A 9,190-nucleotide genomic window follows, 5' to 3' on the forward strand; every position below is an offset into this window, starting at 1 on the left:
CTTTGGGTCATGATCTGGGCTGGGTGCTTGCCACCATCTGGGCCATGGGTTGAGCCATACCCAGTAGCAGTTCTGGGCCAGCTGGGGGCTGAAATCAGCCCGAGTCTTCGCCAAAAGGGACCAGATTACAGTGAGCCTGTGCTAAGCTAGCCAGACTACTGTGGGCATGGACCGGCCCAGCCTCAGTTTGGGCCCGGTTTATGAAGGCTTGAGCCCAAATTTTCATGGGATGGGTAAACCCTGATAAAGCCCACCTAGTTGTGGTTAATCATTAGTAGCTAATTTTGCTAATATTAGTTATTATGATCACTTGATATTATCAAATACCATTATTAATACTATGTTGTCATTAATAGGTTATTTACTATAAATTAGCATTAATAGTATTAACAAATAAGTACTATTTATCATCACCCCACTTATAATATTGTTTTAAACTAATTATAGGGATTTGATTTCAAACCCTGAGCCAAAGCCAAAGATTTGATTAGTGGATAAAGCCCTAAATCTAAGTAACGTAAACCATAAGTTATGATCCTAATCGTGTACATTGATGAGCTTATTCTCTATGATATCACTATAGGTTCCTTCTACTGTGGTTATTACTATTATGAATCACTATTAGTATCATTATTCGTGGGTCGTTAGATAATTTGATATAATAATAGCCAGTGTTAACATTCCTAAATTAATAACCAATTTATTTGATTAATTTTATTCATTTATTGTTAATATCTTTAATGGCGCCACAAAATAGAGTTCAAATTCCATGATCAAATCTTTGAATCTAAGTTCAAAACCAGACCCTAGAAAGAAAATCCTAAAGTTACATCAAAACTCTAAAAACAAGTAATCCAAACCCTAGGTTATACTAATCTTAGCCATAGACACTCTGTAGAGACCTGATCTCACGTACGACTTCCCAATCCTTAGTAGGATTTAAATCTAAGGATGTGCGCGCTTCCTAACAACATCAGTTAGCAATTCAAAGTATAAGGTGATGATTCTTCCCCTTGAGCTTTCCATCTTCTCATTAGCTTAAGTTATAGTTTGTATCTCAATTTATAATTGATGTCTCTCTTTTATAATCACATGTGTTAGCTGGTGGAAATTGAATTGTTATATTACATGCTTAATGTTCATCCTGTATATTTATTCATGCTGGTGGATTATTTGTGGATTGCTTATGGAACTTAAACTGGTACATCAGTGGGAAACCCTCACCTATAAATGTACACTCATACTTGACATGTCAACCGACTGGTTATGATTGTAATGGACTTTCGGCTTAGTGGTTATTGAATGGTGGTTTAAATTGACCATTGGTGTGGGCCTACCATCTAGGGTTGTTGTGTTCAATGGTTTTCAGGGATGGTCTTTTATCGCATGGTTTTGATACTCGCCCTATGTGGCTTGTTTGATATCGCCCTATATGGCTTTGTGCTGGTATTTTCCCTATATGGGTTTGATGCTTTATACCGTACAACCATACAATGGTAAGCCTTATATACCGTAATATGATTGGCCACTACTCAACAGGTTTCCATTAAACATCCTAAGATGGTAGTCTCATGGGCCGAGGATAGTGGTCATGGGACAATATGCCCGAGCCGTCGGCCTACGCTGGGTCATGTGCTCCCCATAGTGACCGTGAGCTTATTTAAATTGGTTGGTTGTAATTGGACTAATAACGGGTTAGCTAATCATGCATGCATAGCACAGACTAGCATTTATTGCTATCGTACGTGACATACGGATTTGCCTAACTGGACGTTTTGCCCGAGGCACAAACCATCATCTATTATTATCGTACGTATTTGCCTATCTGAATTTTTTTTCCAGGGCATAGACCATCTGGATGTTTTTCCCAGGTCAACGTATTCGCCTGACTAGATGTTTTTCCCGGGGCACAGATCATCTGGATGTTTTTCCGGGGGTTGACGTATTTGCTTGACTGGATATTTTTCCCAGGACACAGACCGTCTAGATGTTTTTCCCGGGTCGACGATTGCATGGGTGACGACCCCAATGTCCGTCTGGATGTTTTACCCGAGACAGTGATTGCATTCACACATCCATGTATATAATAAGACTGCATTTACTCTGTTTTGGCCGCCTGAATGTTTTATACCATTTCTTACCTAATGAGGCGGTGTGTAATCTTGAGGGGAATTCATACTAAGTTGGTCACTCATCCATCAAATAAATATAATCGTACATGTAGCACAGGTAGCTTAAGTGATTTTCAGGTTCAGACTGATGAGGAGCCGGGCTCAAGTGCCAGGGTTGCATGACTGTATCTACCTTGAGAAGCTGAGGGGTCTTACGGCTCAAACTTACTTGCATTCTACTATTTCTCATATATTAAATCATGTAATTCTTGTATTTGCTAATTTTAGAGATATTGGTTTGTATAAGTCATTATGAGCAACCTCTTGTATATTCTAAATGAGATTTGAAATTTTCCTTTATGTTGATTTGTCCATCCTATTCTCATCTGTTAACTCTGATAAAAGAAAAAAAATATTATATACCATCCTTTAAGGTTAACACTTCGGTTTTTGGGAAACAGGTCGTGTACTCGGGTCCTAAAAACACGGGGCGTTACAGTTACCTAATCCCCCATCCCCAACCGAAAAATCTACATTGTCCTCAATGTAAAAGAAATAAGCATAAAATGCAAAAGAGGTAATGAAAAGAAGAGGGAAGTGATGGAAAGGTAATACTTGAAGAAAGAATTCTGAGGATTTTCCAATGATCTTAGTGTAAAGTTGGGTTAGCAAAAAATAAAACTCAATAGAATATAAGCAAACTATCCTAAAACAGCATAAGTAAACTACCCTAGTCCTATGAAAGCGATAAACCTACCTATACCTACATCAGACTAGGAGATCAATCCTAGTACACAAGATCAGTCAAAAGTATGGACATGTCCTCTGAATCAAATTTCTTAATAAATGGCTTTAATCGATGTCTATTCACTTTGAATTCATTGCCATTGTTTGGATTTTGAATCTTAATAGCCCCATGAGGATAAACATTAATAATAATGAAGGGGCCGGTCCAACGAGATCAGAGTTTACCCGGAAAGAGATGTAACCAAGAATTGTACAAGAGGACTTTCTGACCTGGTGTGAATGATTTTCGAAGAATATGTTGGTCATGAAACACTTTCATCCCATCCTTATAAATTCTCGAGTTCTCGTACGCATCATTCCGGATTTCTTCAAGTTCATTCAATTGAAGTTTGCGAAGCAAGCCAACGTTGTTCAAATTGAAGTTCAGATTTTTTTATAGCCCAGTACGCTCTATGTTCCAACTCTATAAGCAAGTGGCAAGCCTTCCCATAGACAAGTCTAAATGGCGACATTCCAATAGGAGTTTTGAATGCAGTACGGTAAGCCCATAAGGCATCGGTCAATCAGATTGACCAATCCTTACGGTCAGGGTTAACCGTCTTTTTCAAGATGCATTAAGTTTTCCTATTATAAATCTCAGCTTGCTCACTTGTTTGTGGGTGGCATGAAGTGCTCACTTTGTGGGAGATGCTATATTTCTTCATTAAGTTCTCAAATGGCCTATTATAAAAATGTGAACCTCCATCACTAATGATGGCTCGAGGCATTCCGAACCGGGAAAAGATGTTTTCTTTTAAAAATTTAATCACCATTTGATGATCATTGTTCCGGCATGGGATCATTTCAACCCATTTAGTGACATAGTCTACGGCGAACAAAATATATAAATTTCTAAAAGATTGGGGGAATGGTCCCATGAAATCGATGACCCAGCACTCAAATACTTTAATGATAAAAATGGGGTTCAAGGGCATCATATTTCGATGAGACAATGCTCCCAATTTCTGATAATGCTCACACGCTTTGCAAAACTTATGAGTGTCCTTGAACATAGTGGGCTAGGCTAATAAAAGCCGCGCTGCAGAATTTTGGTCGTGGTCTTTTTGCAAGAAAAGTGACCAGCACAGGCCTGAGAATGACAAAAGGAGATGATACTTTGGTGTTCATCTTCTGGCACACATCTTCGTAAGATTTAGTCTGGGCAATGTTTAAACAAATATGGATCATCCTAGAAGAATTTGCATACCTTGGTAAAGAATTTCTTCTTATCTTGTGCAATCCAATGTGTTGGCGTGAAACCTGTAGCAAGATAATCAGCGATATCCACAAACCAAGGTGAGTAGGAGACTTTGAACAATTGTTCGTCAAGGAACATGTCATTTATATGTGTCATCTCAAGAGAATCAGAGAGATCAAGGCGGGAAAATGGTCAGCCACTTCGTTCTCTACTCCCTTTTTTTTTTAATTTCCAAATCGAATTCTTGGAGTAGGAGAATCCATCTTATTAGGCAGGCTTAACATAATTCTCAGAAAGAAGATACTTGAGTGCCACATGATCTATATAAATGATGATCTTGGATCCAATCAAGTAGGGCTTAAATTTGTCCAAAGCGAACATTATGGGTAAAAGTTCTTTTTCCGTAGTAGAGTAGTTCACTTGGGCAGGATCTAGAGTTCTACTTATGTAATGAATAACGTAGGGCCTCTTTTCTTTTCTCTAGCCTAAAACTGCCCTAAGAGCATAGTTAGACGCATCATGCATAAGTTCAAAAGGAAGACTCCAGTCGGGTGGCTGCATGATAGGTGTAGTGGTTAACATGCCCTTAAGCTTAGTAAAAACTTCCTGGCATTGCTCAGTCCACTCATATGGCACATCCTTTTGAAGTAGATTGCATAAAGGACGAGAGAGATGACTAGATTCTTTTATGAATCTTCTATAAAATTCAGTGTATCCTAAAAAGGATCTCACATCTCGTATGTTCTTGAGTGGAGGTAAGTTAGAGATAAGATCAATCTTAGCCTTATCTACCTCAATTCCCTTAGACGAGATGATATGTCCGAGGACAATTCCCTTACAAACCATAAAATGCCACTTCTCCCAATTCAGTATCAAATTCTTTTCCTCATGTTGCTTCAACACATTTTTTAAAATTTTCAAGCATTCGCTGAAGGATGGACCAAAAACTGAGAAATCATCCATGAAGAGCTCTAAATATTGCCCTACCATATTAGAAAAAATACTCAACATACATCGCTAAAAGATGGCGGGGGCATTACAGAGTCTAAATATCATCCTTCGGTAAGCAAAGGTGCCAAAAAGACATGTGAACGTGGTCTTTTCTTGGTCTTCAAGGGCTATCTCGATCTGATTGTAGCCCGAATATCCGTCAAGGAAATAGTAATAGGAATGACCAACTAGCCTTTTTAAAATTTGATCGATGAAGAGAAAAGGAAAGTGGTTCTTCCTAGTGACGGTATTCAGCTTCCCGTAGTCAATGCACATTCTCCAACCAGCAGTGACTCTAGTTGGCATGAGTTCATTATCAACATTGGTTATGATGGTGATTCTGGACTTCTTAGGAACCACCTGAGTTTGACTCACCCATTGACTATCGGATATAGGGTATATGATACCCATATCCAATAGCTTAAGAACCTCGGCCTTATCCACTTCCTTCATGTTTGGATTTAATCTATATTGTGGTTGCTAGGAGGTCTTCGCATTATCCTCTAGATAAATGCAGTGAGTACAAATTGAAGGGTCAATTCCCTTGAGGTCCGTAATCGACCATCCAACGGCTCCCTTATGCTCAATAAGAGTAGAGATAGGCATACTCTCCTGTCTTGCTCAAGGTGGGAAAAAATCACTACCGAGTTTGTATCATCTTAACCTAAATAGACATATTTCAAATCAAAGGGCAAAAGTTTTAGGTCAAGCTTCGGTGCCTTGAGGTTAGACGGTAGAAGCACTACATTAGTTTAGGGTAATTCTTTAAATTATGGCCTCCACCGGTTAACTTCAAGTACCGACACGGTATCCAATATAGTCCCCATCTCCCTAATCATATCATCATCAAAATCATTGGAGTGGGCCAGGCACGTCTCTAGAGGGTCAAAGGATAAGGTCAAAATTGTTCTATCTTCCACGAAAGAGTCAATCATGTTAATGTCGTGGGAATCGCCATCATCCTCTAACTGTTTGCTCATATTGAAAAAGATATTCAACTCCATTGTCATATTTTCAAAAGACAGACTCATGACTCCATTCCTTCAATTAATGATTGCATTTAATGTGGTAAGGAATGGGTGACCAAGAATGACTGGAATTTAAGTGCTCATATCCACGATGGGTTGAGTATCCAGGACGATAAAACCTATCGGGTAGTAGAATTTGTCAACCTGGACCAACACATCCTCAATTACCCCTCTCAGTACACGAACTGAACGATCAACAAGTTGTAATGTAGTTCGGGTGGGTTTCAATTCACCCAAACCTAGTTGTTCGTAGACCGAGTAAGGAATTAGATTTACACTCGCTCCTAAGTCAAGAAGTGCGTGCTCAATCTGGTAATTCCCAATTACACAATGAATGGTTGGGCTATCGGGATCTTTATATTTTTGTGGCACATCTTACTAAAGGATGGCACTCACTTTTTCTGTCAGAAAATTTTTCGTTTTGATACTTTGCCGCCTTTTGATCATGCACAAGTCTTTCAAAATTTTGGTATATGAAGGTATTTATTTAACTGCATCCAATAGAGGGATGTTGACCTTCACTTGTTTCAACACCTCTAGAATGTCCTGAGAGTTAGAGAGGTTTTGGTGTAATCAGTCGTTGGGGGAATAGTGCAATCGACTTGCTTTAGAGTTCCGGTTTTAACTCTCGTGAAGTGTTACTCGGTCTATCAGTTTCATCTACTTCTGATTCTTTAGACTTTTTAACCCTTACCGGAATGGATTTGTCAATTATCTTCCCACTCCTAAGAGTGGTGATAGACTTAGCTTGCACCATTTAATTTGAAGAACTTGGATCACTTATTTCATATTGCGGTTTAGGATTGGGGAAAGGTTGAGCCGGAAGAATTCCTTTTTCCCCAATTGAATTTTTTGTCTCACGCCCTTGAATGGCCTTTGAAAGGTCTTGAAGGGTTTGCAATATACTCTGATTGATAAGCTCTTGGTTTTGAATATGTTTTAAGAATTGGTTAGAGATTCCTTGAGGAGTAGCAGTTTGTCTATTTCTCCAGCTAAAGTTCGGATGATTTCTCCAACTAGAATTGTATGTGTTAGAGATGGGTCCATTGAAAGGTCTTTGGTAGTTATTTACGGCATTCGATTGCTCATCTAGTGCCTCTTAAAAAGCAGGTATCATTGGGCAATTTTTGGTTGTATGTATTTTGCAAGCACAAATACCGTGAACAACTTCCTTAGCCTTATCCTTCTTACGTTCCATGGCCTCGACCTTCCTTGTGAGACTGGCCACTTTAGCATTTATATCATCACTCTTTTAGCAAGTATATCCCACCTATCTCCCTTGCTTGAGTAAGCTTAGATGTGGTGCCAGATTTTGGGGAGATGTCCCATGATTGTGCAGTTTCAGCGAGTTTGTCAAAGTAATCCCACACCTCATTGACATTTTTGTTCATGAATTCCCCATTGCACATCGTCTCGACGAAGCGGGCACATGCAAGATGTCAGTCCATCGTGAAAGAAAGTTGTTATGCGCCACATTTCAAAACCATGTTGTGGGCATGAATTGACAAGATCCTTGAACCGCTCCTAACATTGGAAGAATGTTTCATCTTCCTTTTGGGCAAAGTTTAAGATCGACGTCCTGATGGTGTTTGTCTTATGGTATGGAAAGAATTTTTTTATGGACTCCATCATGTCATTCTATATGCCAATAGATCACGGACGTAGTGAATGCAACCACGTCTTAGCTTTTTCTTTCAAGGAGAAAGGAAAGAGTTTCAACCAGACCGTGTCCTCAGACACATTAGGAAAGTATAAAGTATCTATAACCTCATTGAATTCTTATGAGTGTAGGTATGGATTTTCATATTCAAGTCCAAGGAACTTTGGAATGAGTTGGATCACTCTAGGCTTGATATCTATATTTCCTGTGTTTCCTAGGAAAACCATACAAGAAGAGGTGCTCACCCCGGTCGGTTGTAAGTAATCTTATAGAGTACGAGGCGGAGGCGCTTGATGCACCTCATTCTCATCCTGGACTTCTGCAACTCGAGGTTGCAACTAATTCACTGGTTGATTTACAGGTTGATTTGCAGTCATAACTTCAATTAACTCTGAGGATCTCAAGTGGTGTCTAATCCTGTGATGGATAGATAACCCGTCAACCAATCCTCCTTCACTTAAGAGACGTCGAGTGTTGTCATGGATCCACTTGGGTATGAAACACTCTCAGTCCTCAATTTCAGAATCTAACCTAAACCTAAAAAGAAAAAGAAAGAAATAGAAATCTACAAATAGAAAAGGAGAGAATTAGAAAGAAGTTACCAAATTAGAAGGTTTTATGTTAGGATTCTACAAAAGAAAAAGGAAAGTGAATTAGTTTCTAAAAAGGAAATAAGGAAAGCAACCTAGTTTCTAAAAAATGAAAAAGGAAAGTTTTTAAACCTAAAATTAGAAAGTAGTTTCTAAAAACAGAAAAGGTAAGTTTCTAAACCTAAAAATAGGAAGCAAGGTAAGTTTCTAAAATAATTCAAAAAACCCTAATCCTAAAAATAGAAAATAGAAAAACCGTAATCTTAAACTAATTCCAAAACTAGTAAATTTCATAAAAACACAACTATTAATCCCCGGCAACGGCGCCAAAAACTTGTTCACAACCCCAAGTGTAGGGTCGCGATGCAGGAATAATCTCGATGAGACTAAAGTCAAATCCATAGGAACTAATCTCGTGAGTAATTCTGAAAGCAACTAGAAGTAGAACTAGAAGAAGATGTAATCTAAACAAGAAATTAAAGAGAGTAGTTATGAGAGATTTAATGAAAATTTTATGAAATTAAAGGTGGGAATTAGGGTTTCCAAGGATCCACTTGTAGTGATTAGGGAGATCTATGTTTGATTCAAGGACACAACTAGAATCGGAGTCCTCTCTTATCCAGTTGGAAGATATCTCAGTAAAACCAAATCTAAACTTCCTTTGACCTAATTCTTAATAGATGAGAGTTGTGAGAACTGGAAGTGATTCCATCACAAAACCATGCCTAAGAGACAATGGCTTACGATAGGATATACCAATCTCATAAACAAACATAAGAGAATCATGAAGGTTAGAAGGAATTCCATCATCCAACCATGCTAAAGGA

General features: G+C 38.6%; 1 non-coding gene across 1 annotated transcript; it reads left to right on the forward strand.

Annotated features, from left to right (window-relative positions):
• Window positions 1-7,593: 7,593 nt before the first annotated feature.
• On the forward strand, window positions 7,594-7,700 carry LOC131219685 (small nucleolar RNA R71). Its single transcript, XR_009158331.1, has one exon. It is a non-coding gene; the product is annotated as a small nucleolar RNA R71 (small nucleolar RNA).
• Window positions 7,701-9,190: the final 1,490 nt, after the last annotated feature.

Source organism: Magnolia sinica, chromosome 11 (assembly GCF_029962835.1).
Source record: "Magnolia sinica isolate HGM2019 chromosome 11, MsV1, whole genome shotgun sequence".
Lineage (NCBI taxonomy): Eukaryota > Viridiplantae > Streptophyta > Magnoliopsida > Magnoliales > Magnoliaceae > Magnolia > Magnolia sinica.